Consider the following 11,853-nt stretch of genomic DNA (forward strand, 5'->3'; position numbering starts at 1 on the left):
TTTTCAACCAACGGCATTCTTTCTTCAGCAGCCATTATCTTCTCCTCTCCAATTAACTTCTGCAGAGTTTTCCGAGCTTTCTGAGCTTCCCTCGGGTCCTCTTAATTGTTGTGACACGTGTTCGAAATCAGAGAGGTGCGCTCGATTTGCCACACGGAGCAGCGCGAGAGTAAAGCACGAGGGAGGTGGTAATAATCAGCTCAGTCATTTTTAATGATCGTTGAAAGCCCAGATCGTAATTTAAATTAAAATTAATAATTAATTGAGCAGCCCTACATGAAAGTGCAGAAACGGATAGGAAGAGCTGATCCAAAGAACACAGCATCATCTGTCGTGACAGAGTCAATGCTAAGGCATGAGCGTTTATGACTGACAGTGGAAGTCATACCCATTAGTGTCTGTTAATAAATTCTGAAGTCTACAGGGCTACACTATACAGACTCATCCAATGATCCAACAATAATGACTCAAAGCATTCGGACCCAGGACCCAAGAGTTTCTCATGGATAAAACTCGGGTTTCTCATCAACGAAATGGTATATTCTTCAATGCTCACGACTGTCACCTAATCTCAGCCCAATAGAGCATGCTTCTTCGTAATTAAAGACAAGTCTGAATGCAGAGAGATCCAGCAGCAAATAAAGGTGGCTGGAAAAACAGGCCTGGCAGAAGGAAAAAACACAGCATTTGGATATCAGTGGGTTCTAAACTACAGACAGTCATACTCTGCAAACGATTTTCATCCATCCTTACATTTAAAATTATGTCAGTAGACCCAATTAATTTTGAGGATTATGTAAACAATGACTGTAATTCTAGCAGTTAATGTAAAAAAAAAAAAAAACTCCTTGGATTAAAGCTAAAAGTCTTTACTGATATCATGTCTTGATTATTTGGATTAAAATCCACTGTAGTGGTCTACAGAGGCAAAATTATATAAAAATGAGCCTTTGTCCAACATATAGCGCTAACTATAAGTAAATTCTATCAAATCAGTTGAAGTGGTTAAAAGCCAGAGAATTATCTCAATAACAACAACAACAACAACAATAATAATAACAATTATTATTATTATTATTATTATTATTATTATTATTATTATTATTATTATTATTATTATCATCATCATTGGCTTCCAATATATCTGGGTAAATATAAGAGGAGGATTCATCTGTTATCAAATAAAGTGCAAGGTTATTTTAGTCAACAAAAACTAAACTGAAAAGCAAAACTAGATGTGAAAAGGCATTTTTAGTTAACTAAAATAAAAATAAAAACTATTTGAAAGGATTTTGTGAATTTTGAAAACTGCCCAGAATAAAGTTCAAATTTAGAATAATAATGGATTGCATTTATACAGCGCTTTTCAGAACCCCTCAAAGCGCTTTACAATACCACTATTCATTCACTCTCACATTCATACACTGGTGGAGGCAGCTACAGTTGTAGCCACAGCTGCCCTGGGGCAGACTGACAGAGGCGAGGCTGCCATATCGCGCCATCGGCCCCTCTGGCCAACACCAGTAGGTGAAGTGTCTCGCCCAAGGACACAACGACCGAGACTGTCTGAGCCGGGGCTCGAACCAGCAACCGTCCGATTACAAGACGAACACCCAACTCTTGAGCCACAATCGCCCTGTAGAAGCAATATTCTTAGTTTTAGTATTTGTTACTTGGGCAAAACATTTATTATGCTTATTTTTATTGAGACTCGGGATGTCTAGAAGACTGGGAGCCAACAGATTTTAACAAGCTTTGAATTTTTCTAAATCTGGCCCTGACATCTGCTGTGGATCCAGCAATGATTAAAAAGACAGGGAGATGAACACTGAGAGTAATAAAAATGAAAATAAAATTAAACAATAAAAACTGAACTGAAATAAGAAAATTAAATCTGGAAACTGAAATTAAATTGAATTAAAAACAAACCAAAAAAATCACAATGAAATAAAAACAAAAACTAATTAGAAGAACTATAATAACTCTGCCAGTAAGGGCCAGATTTACTAACACCAACACAAACTAGGTTTTAGCATAAAGAAAAAATAATGAAAAAGAAAAGTACTGTTTACAACGAGAGCGCAGTGATTGTATGTAAGTGAGGGAACTCAAAGATTTTGCATATGTTTTTATGCGAGTTACTTTCCCAGGGTGAAAAATATAAGAAGAAGAATGTTTGAGTTAATTCGTTCACTAACGTTTGCGACACTCAATTTTTACTCATAATTATGTGTTACTTACATTAAAGTGTTACTTTTTGTCAGGGGCTGGGTCTTATTGTTTTATTTGTGAATTCTTAGGTAGATGGAAAGGATTTTTAGTTCTTGTATTATTCTCAGGTTGAGTTTCAAGTTTAGTTTAGGCTATTCTGTGTATTCCTTGTTATGAATCTGTTTCTATTCTCTTTATTATATGGCCTGTCTTGCCCTCAGTGTTTTTCTTTCTGTATGTTTTAGTCTTCCTTCTCAGTGCGTCGTGTGGAGTCTGCATGCGTTAGTCGGTCATGTTTCATGTTATCTTGCTTGTGTCATGTCTGTGTCCTGTTAGGCTTCCTGTTTTATTTTGAAGAGGTCTTGTGTTCTGTGTTCATTGTTTTAGTTTCACTTTCTCCTGGTGGTGTCATCATGTTAATTTGTGTCAGCTGTTTCCCCATGTGTTTCCCTTCCCCTCATCACCTCCTGTGTATTTAGTCTGTGTTTTTCCAGCCTCGTGATGTCGTCTGAGTTATGTTCCCCCACGTTTTGTCATAGAAGTCATAGTTTTTATAGTAATCATAGTTGTTTCACAGTACCTCAGTCTCGTTTCTCTTGTCTTAGTTATTTGGTTTTCCCAGTTAGGTTTTCAGTTTGCTTTTGCCCCTTTTCACTTTTGTTCGAATTTTGATGTTCATGTTCATCAGCCACAATAAAAGGCTCGCTTTTTTTTTGAAACTGAGTTCCAAAACAAAAGTGTGTCAACACTTAGGTTCTCCTCACACACCCCACACAGTCTGCGGGACACTTTTTGTGCTTGATATTAAAAACTCCTTGTAAACAGATAAAGCTAACCACATATTGCAAATGTGTTATGCAAATGTATTTTTTATTGAACGTCTTTAATAGATCCTATAAAACTAGTGAACTTTTTTATGAGGGGGGGGGGTCTTTATTATTTATTTATTTATTTTGGAATATCAGATATTGTAGAGAGACAGGAGATATCCCTATATAAAATGATATGATTAGGTTGCATAAACCACACATACGCCACTGTTAAACAAACTGTTTTATACTTTAATGAAAAATCTCTCGGTGGACAGACTGGCAGCACTGCTTAAACACACAAAGTAATTATTTTCTGATTTAAACTTAAAAGCAACGCAAAGCTATAAAGCCACACTGGCAACTATTTGTTGATCTTTCCCTTCCTCTTTTAATTAGACACACAAAAATCCATCATCTCCTGACTGAATGAAAATGCCAGTTGCAATACTTCCTGACATTACATATATTAACTGCCAACACACATATTTCCCACAAGGTCAGTGAGAGCACTGACCAAATTGCACAGAGGTCAAATCAATTTTGCATCCTACATCCTGCAAATGACTGAGTTCTAATAGGCAGTTTGAGGATGACGGACCAGGCCCAGGACATATTTAGAAGAATTAGTATTGGATCGCTGGGGGCATTCAACAATCCAGCTTTTTATTGTCTTTATTTTGAAAGTTTATAGTTGCACTTTAAATAAAACTTAAGTGAAAAGTAATGTTCCCCGATGTCCATGTTTCAGAGTAACAACAATTGGGCTGTTACTGCACGAAAAAATAACCAGGAGAAATATTAAAATATAATATGGATCCAATGTTAAGGAAATACTTTATGTCAAGGAAAAGAGAGATACAACAGCTGGCTGTCATTGATGACTCTTTTAATACTTTTTTATTTAAGGTGGATCCATGTGAACACATCAAAGATGCACAGACTGAGATGTAAATGAAAAAAGTAATTAATAATTTAACAATAACTCTGCTAAATTATCAGGCAGGTTAGTACAAAGTAAAGCTATTGCAGATGATTAATTTAGCAAGTTGTTTATATCATACAATCCAGCCTCGGTCATGTGAAGCAGCTGGTGAAACTGAAGCTATTTCCTTCTCTCTTTTTTTTAATCAGAAAAAATATTTGCCAGTCACGTCTGATTTTCAGCTTGAAAGAATAGTTTTGCCTTAGCTTCTAACAGCTGACATCAGTGCATCTCTCCACGGCAGCCGGTGCCTTCTTAAACCCAACCCCTGTAATGGAAAGAGGTGTTGCGTGAGTTTGATGTGAATATAATAGCACCAGTCAGTCAGAGTGAAAAGTGGCATAATGTTGTAAGCAATGTGAGCAATAAAAGTGTGACAAATACTTTTGGTTGTAATGGAAACAGCAAAATGATATAAAATGGCTCTCATTCATTCACCTGTGTAACAGAGGCGGAGGCAGACATTTGATACACCCGGGGCTTAGCCCTAAAGGGTAGTATGCATGTGGGATTGGGGGTGGAAATGACTGAAAGATTAATAGGCTCTGTTTTGAATTTTGTTCAAAAAAGAATGACTTCATATAGGGAAAAATATATATCACATGTGCAGGACACCTTAAACTAGTTTTTTAATTAAGCAGCAAGGCAGAACAAAGTCGGGGCTGCATCAAGACACGAGGACTAAACCCCAATTCAACCAGACCCAGAACTGATCCAGAATTAAAACAGGACTACACCAGTTCAAAATCAGGACTACTTAAGATTTAACCAAGAAAGAATCAGAATCAGAACTAGATAATAGTAGAACTAAAAATCATCATAGACCTGCACTACACTTATTTTTTAAATTCTACCAAAGTACAATATTTAGATTGAGAAAAGTTTATATAATTATTTAGCCTTGTTGTACAAACAAGCCTGCATAAATGTAGAATCTGAAAAATAACAAACCTCGAAAGAAACACTAGGTACGAGATACATGAGGACCTATGATACGGTGATACTTTTGGTAAACAACCATTTGACTAACATGTGTGTCTCACCTGCTCTTGTTCCACCTCTGTTCGGTCCTCATTCTCCTCTCTCTCCCTCTCTGTTCCTCTCTCAAGCCAAACACCAACATCATCAAATATACAGTTGAAACCAGATATTTACAAACTCTTCAGATAAAAACACAAAACTTTTTTAATTGTAACATCAAATCAGACTAAATGTTTTTTTAGATTGATAAATATAAAAACATATTTGTTGTTAAGAGTAAAGAGAGAAACTGTCTGTATTTCTTAATTGTAAATGGCACCAAATTGTATTCAAACTTGAGCCACACTTATGGAGCTCCACAGTTCTTTTTCTGGTGTTTTGGTTGACATCTCTTGATTTTCCCATGTCAAAGAAACAGGCTCTGTGTTTTGCCTTATATGCATCCACAGCTGTGCCACCAATTTACTCACATGGACTCTACTAACCTATCAGAAGCTTCTTCAGCTCAGAATGGAATCGTCTGGAGTTTTCTTATCAATTAACAATAAACTTAGCATATATGTACTCCTACATTTGGTGAAAAGGATAAAAAAAAATAGACAGCTGTCTCTCTTTATTCTGACATTTAAATAATTCAAAAGATATTTCAATATTTATTTATCCAAAACAAAACCAGTTTACTCTAAATTGATGTTGTACAGTAAAAAAAAAATGTTATTGTGTTTTCCATAAAGTGTATGTAAATATCTGGTTTCAACTGTGGATATACTGCTGTGTATTGAAATCCCTCTTGTTTTGCATAGAAATATACTGAACAACATACAAAGCATAATATATAAAATAACATCTACCAGTTTTTTCTTTGGAAGAAGCCCCTTATCTCCATTCTTGTGTCTCAGTACATTACCGCAACCGATTTATTTAGCCGTGGAGGGTAACAACTGAAAATATGAAATAAACACATGTAAGCTAAGACTCTCCAAAGAAACAGCTTTGTTGTTGTTCGGCTTTTCATTTCGCCAATTGTTGATTCACTTGAAGAACAAGTAACGTAATATGGGTCAAGTGATCAGTTTGACATCAATCTTTCGTGATACAACGTTATATTTAAATTATGTGTACAGTACGAATGATTTGCTTTGGTACCTGGTTAAACTTCAGTTCTCATCTGTCTGCCTCGCTGCGCTTCTCCAACAGCGCACTCGCAGGCAGCAGCTGTCCCGCCCCCTCGCTCAGTGGCTTAGTGCCTGAGCTCGGATCATACCAATATTAGGGGGGGTTTACGCACAGTCGTAAATTCCCACAGTGTGCACTATGTGCTTCGAATATTGTGTGTAGTTTTTTGTTTTATACACTTGTCAGCCAGGCATCCGACTATGAAAAAATTACACTCCAAAAGATCCTGGGCTTCTGAAAAAACAACCCGGGCTTAAGCCCAGTAAGCCACCCTGCTCCGCCACTGCTGTGCACATCATCAATGGAAACATGGCATTTTATAGTCATATAAACATTATGCAAAATGAATTGATCACTTGTTTATTGCAAGAGATACTAAAACACTAGGCATGATATTACTTTCAGAAATAAGCTGTTTAGGCAAACAATACACACAACTTGGGTTCCTCCCTGCGGGCATTTAACAGTCATATCAATTCTTGATTCCACTGGGCTTTAAGCACAGATATGACTATATGGTTTGAGCAGTGCGGTTTGAGCAGCCAGGACAGAAACAAGGCAATCTTGTCTGATAAATGCATTTAAGTGATGAGAAGTGCCAAGTTAAGTTCCTCATCTTTTTACCTAGTCAGCAAACTTTTTGTGTTGATTCAAAAGTCTTAAATGAAGAATGTGGAGGAGGTTTAACATGTACATCCACCTCTGCACTCACCACTGAAATGGTTTACCTTCAACAGCATCTCCAAGTGAAGAATGGCTTGTCAAGCTCATATCCACTTTAAATAAATCAGGCTAAAGTGTATGAAGAAGCCATTAACTAATTGCACAAGTTCATTTTTTGCTGTTTTTATATGATGAAGGTTAAATAGCAAAAACTAAGAGTTGTGCTTAACAGATGCACTTCAAGCCATGCTGTAGAATGGTGAACTGTCCAGGGTGTATGACAACCATGATTAACGGATGCACCAGAAAACCAAAATTAGAAAAGTGGTTAAGAAGCTTTATGTACGGACGGATGCACCACACACACCTGCATCTCTCTGCACTTGCTTGCAAAGGGCGTCCACACAGAAAGAGACTGACAGCAACATGGTGACCAGAGAACACAAAGATGGTCACAGTCTGTGATTTCAGGCAGCAAAGGGATAAATAACTACTAGTGATCCGAAGTAGTGACCATCTTGTCTCAACTTCAAGGTTAGCAATGAGAGCGAGGACGCCTCTGACTGACATGTCACAGGGTGGTAAAATGGGGGTTACCTAGGCAAGAGACAATTGCAGTATATAGAACAGCTTTATTGATCAGTGCATTCTGTCATATGGCCTTGATGATGACCCCAGTGAAGGCCACTAGCTGACATACATGGATTCAGCATTGCCCTGTTGGACTTACCACAGACAGTAATGTGTGTGTGTGTGTGTGTGTGTGTGTGTGTGTATATATATATATATATATATATATATATATATATATATATATATATATATATATATATATATATATATATATATATATATATAGGATTCAGTATGTATTTGTAGGAGTATCTGGGATTTAGTTTTCAGATGTTGTCAAAGCAGTTGATTAAAGCCAAGCCAAGCAGCTGTGGCTCAGAAGGTAGTGCAGGTCATCTACAAAATGCATCTACAAATTGGAAGGCTGCTGCTCTAGTCTGCATTTTAAAGTATCCACAGTGTCCTCTAGCAGTACATACATACTTTGCATTACAAGGGCTGCAAAATTGATTGCTGTGGATGAGAAGGAGAGCTCTGTTAGTTGCTGAACACAGGTCAGGACAGTGTGTGTGCTATAGCTATTGACGGTGAAAAATCCAGCAAGGGCATAATATCAATGTACTCTATCAGCTAAACTGAAAGACCTCATCTCAGGTGAGGAAAAATGTATCTGAACAGATAATGATATGATTGATATGACAAATTGTTAAAAGAACAGGTCACATGCATCTGATTGTATTGTTGTCTTTGATTGAAATTCACAATTCACTGCATAAAATAGAGCAAATATGGACAATATAAACTATTATATGCTATATGATACAATGAATTACAACGTATAGTAGGAGAGTATGTCCCTTGGAGCTTATTGTCATCATAAAAGGCAGTTTCGGTGAGTGTGAGTGCACTGATGGTTTAAAGCAGGTTGGCAGAGAAAGTGCTGGATTCAGATGACTTAACACAAGCAATCAGCTGAGCTGAAACTCGGTTCTACTCCTGCAAACTGTCTTCCAGTCTCATCCTGAGGTATCGTAGAGACATGAAAACATTTCTGATTTCTTTTTTTCTGAACTTTTAGATGTTTTGGTTTTTCAGAGGTTTTGCCATAAAGCTACTCCTACCCATCACGGAGAATGCGATCTCAATTATTTGTGGAAGATGTGAGATTTTTTGTGTTTCCTTTTATAAACTGCTGACACCAAAGAATTCAGAACATATGCAGACAAGAATGATATATTTATTTAATTCAATATAGATCAATACATATCCTAATAAGAAGCAGCTGGAAAGATGAGGGCTGTCAGTGGGAACTTATCAGAGCAATACCATTCATTCTTACCTTTGTCCACTAATTTGTGGTGATTGCCCATGTATTCAGTGGAGATAAGCTTCCTTTCATTTGCAGTGCTTGGTAACATAATTATTTATTGATCTCTAAGGAAAATTCCCCCTTTTCATTTCCCCCTTTTATTCTGAGATCAGAAGACAAGGGCAGACATGGAAAAACCACGTCCTACTTAGAGAGTGATATGGCACTAGGATGGGTATCGTTTAGGTTTTATCCGATACCAGTACCAAACCGGTACTTTTGAAACGGTGCCGGTGCTTAAATGGTACTCGAACCGGTGCTTAAAGAATGGAGAACACACACTTTGTCCAAAAACCTCTTATGTTCAGCTGTTTTTTGTAAAAAGATAACAATGTTAGCCTTTTCTGCAGCTATAGGGCATATATGGTATCACTCTTGGCTGGAAGCAGTGCTTAATCAATGGGAAAAACACCAATTTTGTCTAAAAACCTCTCATGTTTAGTGGTTTCCCACTTTTTCTTTGGTCATTTTAGCCTTTTTGGCCAGGGTGAAGGGAGTATCTGCCATCAAACAAGAAGACAGCCGCATGTAACTACGATGGTGTTTGCTAGTTCACCTTACATGCATTAATTTAATAACATGGTTAGCCTACTCAGCGTAAATTACACACGAACAACATTAAGCTACTCACACAGAGAAGAACGGCTGTTGCTGCCATCATCATCCGTCATCATTTCTGCTACACTGGCAGGGATAGGGGCCAGGACTCTACTCTTCGGGTTTCTGGGGGTTGTTGCTAACTCCGGGTCCGATAACAGGCAACCCACCCGCAGTAGATGTGCACGGTGTGAGGTCTCGCAGCAAGCTATCAAATACGGCGCATTTCTCGGCTTTTAACAAAACGCTATGCGTCGCCAGGTGTTTCATCAGATTTGAGGTGTTACCTCCTTTGCACAGTATCACAGTATCACCTTAAAGCACTTGTTGCAGGCTGCTGAGTTTGCATCTTTTGCTGTGAAGTACAGCCAGACTTTTGACCGCTTCGCCTTGGGCATTTTTAATCTGTAGCTCTGCTCTAAAAGAACATACGTACCTGGGCCCGCCTACTACGCTTGCAAAGGTAAAATGATTGGCTAGAATCCAAAGTGTATGACATCTCAGGAAATAAAAGCACCGAAATAAAACACCGAAATGTGCGCTGCTTTTCGGTCTGGTTACTACCGTTTATGTCAGAACCGGTGCCATTATGGCACAAGGATTGCAATAATTGATTACATTTAAAATTAGTATGACTCATGCAAGCTGAGGCCTTACTGTGGAACATACAAAGCGGTGCATACACAGCAGGTGAGGCTGCACATCATCTAAAAATCCAACACAGCTATATGATTGTCCCGCTAATAAAGAACTGAAAAAATAAAAGACAGAGATAAAACATCTATTAAAGGTGATAATCTCAGAAAAAGAAATGGCTGTGATAATATACCTTTAATCTATTTGTGAATGCGTAAGCAATTTCATAAAAGCAAGCCAAACACAGCATGACCAACAAGTAACAAGTGGAGGCAACAAATGACGCAATGTAAAGCAAGAGCTGGGATTAGCTGCAAGTCATTTCAAGGCATTACAAATACTCATAGCAGCTTGTTTCTTCCCTGAACTGTTTGCACACACGTTCCAATTTCTTTTACATACATAGACACACGTTCATTTCAATATCTTTCATTTATTATATAATTTTTTTATCATTTAAAAGAAATGCAACATACACTCATGGCCACTTTATCAGTTACTTCTTGCTAATACTGGGTTTAGCTCCCTGTTTGCCTTCAGAACAGAAGCATGTAATTCTGCTTGGCATTGATGCATAAAAAGTGGAAATCTATGTGGGAAGATTCTGTCTAGATTTTGATCAATATTGCCACAATAGCATTAAGCAGCTGCTGCTATTGGTTGTTAAATATCCATGATGCAGGTCTCCCATTTTATCATATCGCAAAGATGCTCAATTAGTTTGGGATCTGATCACTGTGGAGACCATTTGAGAACAATTAACTCATTGTCATGTTCAAGAAGCCAGTTTGAGAGGGTTTGATAATGTGTGACCTGGTGCATTATCTTGCTAGAAGCACCATCAGAAGATAATTACACTGTAGCCATAAAGGGATGGACATGGTTAAGAAACAATACTCAGACAGGCTTTGGTGTTTAAATAATGCTCTTTTAGTACTAAGAGGCCCTGAGTGTGACAAGAAAAATACCTCACATCACTGTACCACCATCATTAGAAGCAGCTCTCATGTTGTTTACCCCAATTTACCAATTTCTGACTCTACCATCCAAATGTTACACCAGAAAATGAGACTTAGCAGATGAGGAATTTTTTTTCCAATGTTCTATTTCCAGTTCTGGTGAGAACTGTAGCCTGAGTTTCCTGTTTTTAGCTGAAAGGAGTTTAGCCAGTGTGGTCTTCTGCGGCTGAGACCCACCTGCTTCAAAGTTTGACGTGCTGTCAGAGATGCTCTTATAGAGCAACAACAAATTTGGATCAAATAATAAGTGGTTCTATCAGCTTGAAACAGTCTTCCCATTCTTCTCTGACCTCTGAAATCAACAAGGCATTTTTGCCCTTAAAACTGCTGCGCATCTATGTTATGCTTTGGGAGTGAGAACGGGTTGAATACTTTGGCTTTTTTAACCGTTCACTGTAAACCCCAGAGATGGTTGTGTGGGAAAATCCCAGCAGATCAAGTCTCTGAAATACTCATATCAACCCATTTGCCACCCTCTTTGGATGTTAAAAGTCCACTCAATGGACATTATTAGCAGCAAAAAGGCCCATAAACCACCTTTTATCTGCATTCCACAACTTCAACAAGTCGTCATGACTATGACTACATGTCTAAATGTCCTGAGTTGCTGCCACATGACTGGCTGATTAGATATTTGTGTTAACTGCCAGCTGAAATGGTGTAACTAATAAACTGCACATTGATTGCGCACTGCTTGTAACAGTCCCTACTGCCTATATTCTAATTTTATTTATTAATTTTTTAATCCAAAACCAATTCATTTACAAACATTTTTCACGCATTTATTTATTTAGTTGTTTTTTGAGGGTGGTTATTTTATTTTATTCTTATTTT

The sequence above is a fragment of the Mchenga conophoros genome, linkage group LG12 (genome assembly GCF_057382185.1).
Source record: "Mchenga conophoros isolate Kocher_MC1m ecotype Shallow Benthic linkage group LG12, M_conophoros_male_GT1.1, whole genome shotgun sequence".
NCBI classification, from domain to species: Eukaryota; Metazoa; Chordata; class Actinopteri; order Cichliformes; family Cichlidae; genus Mchenga; species Mchenga conophoros.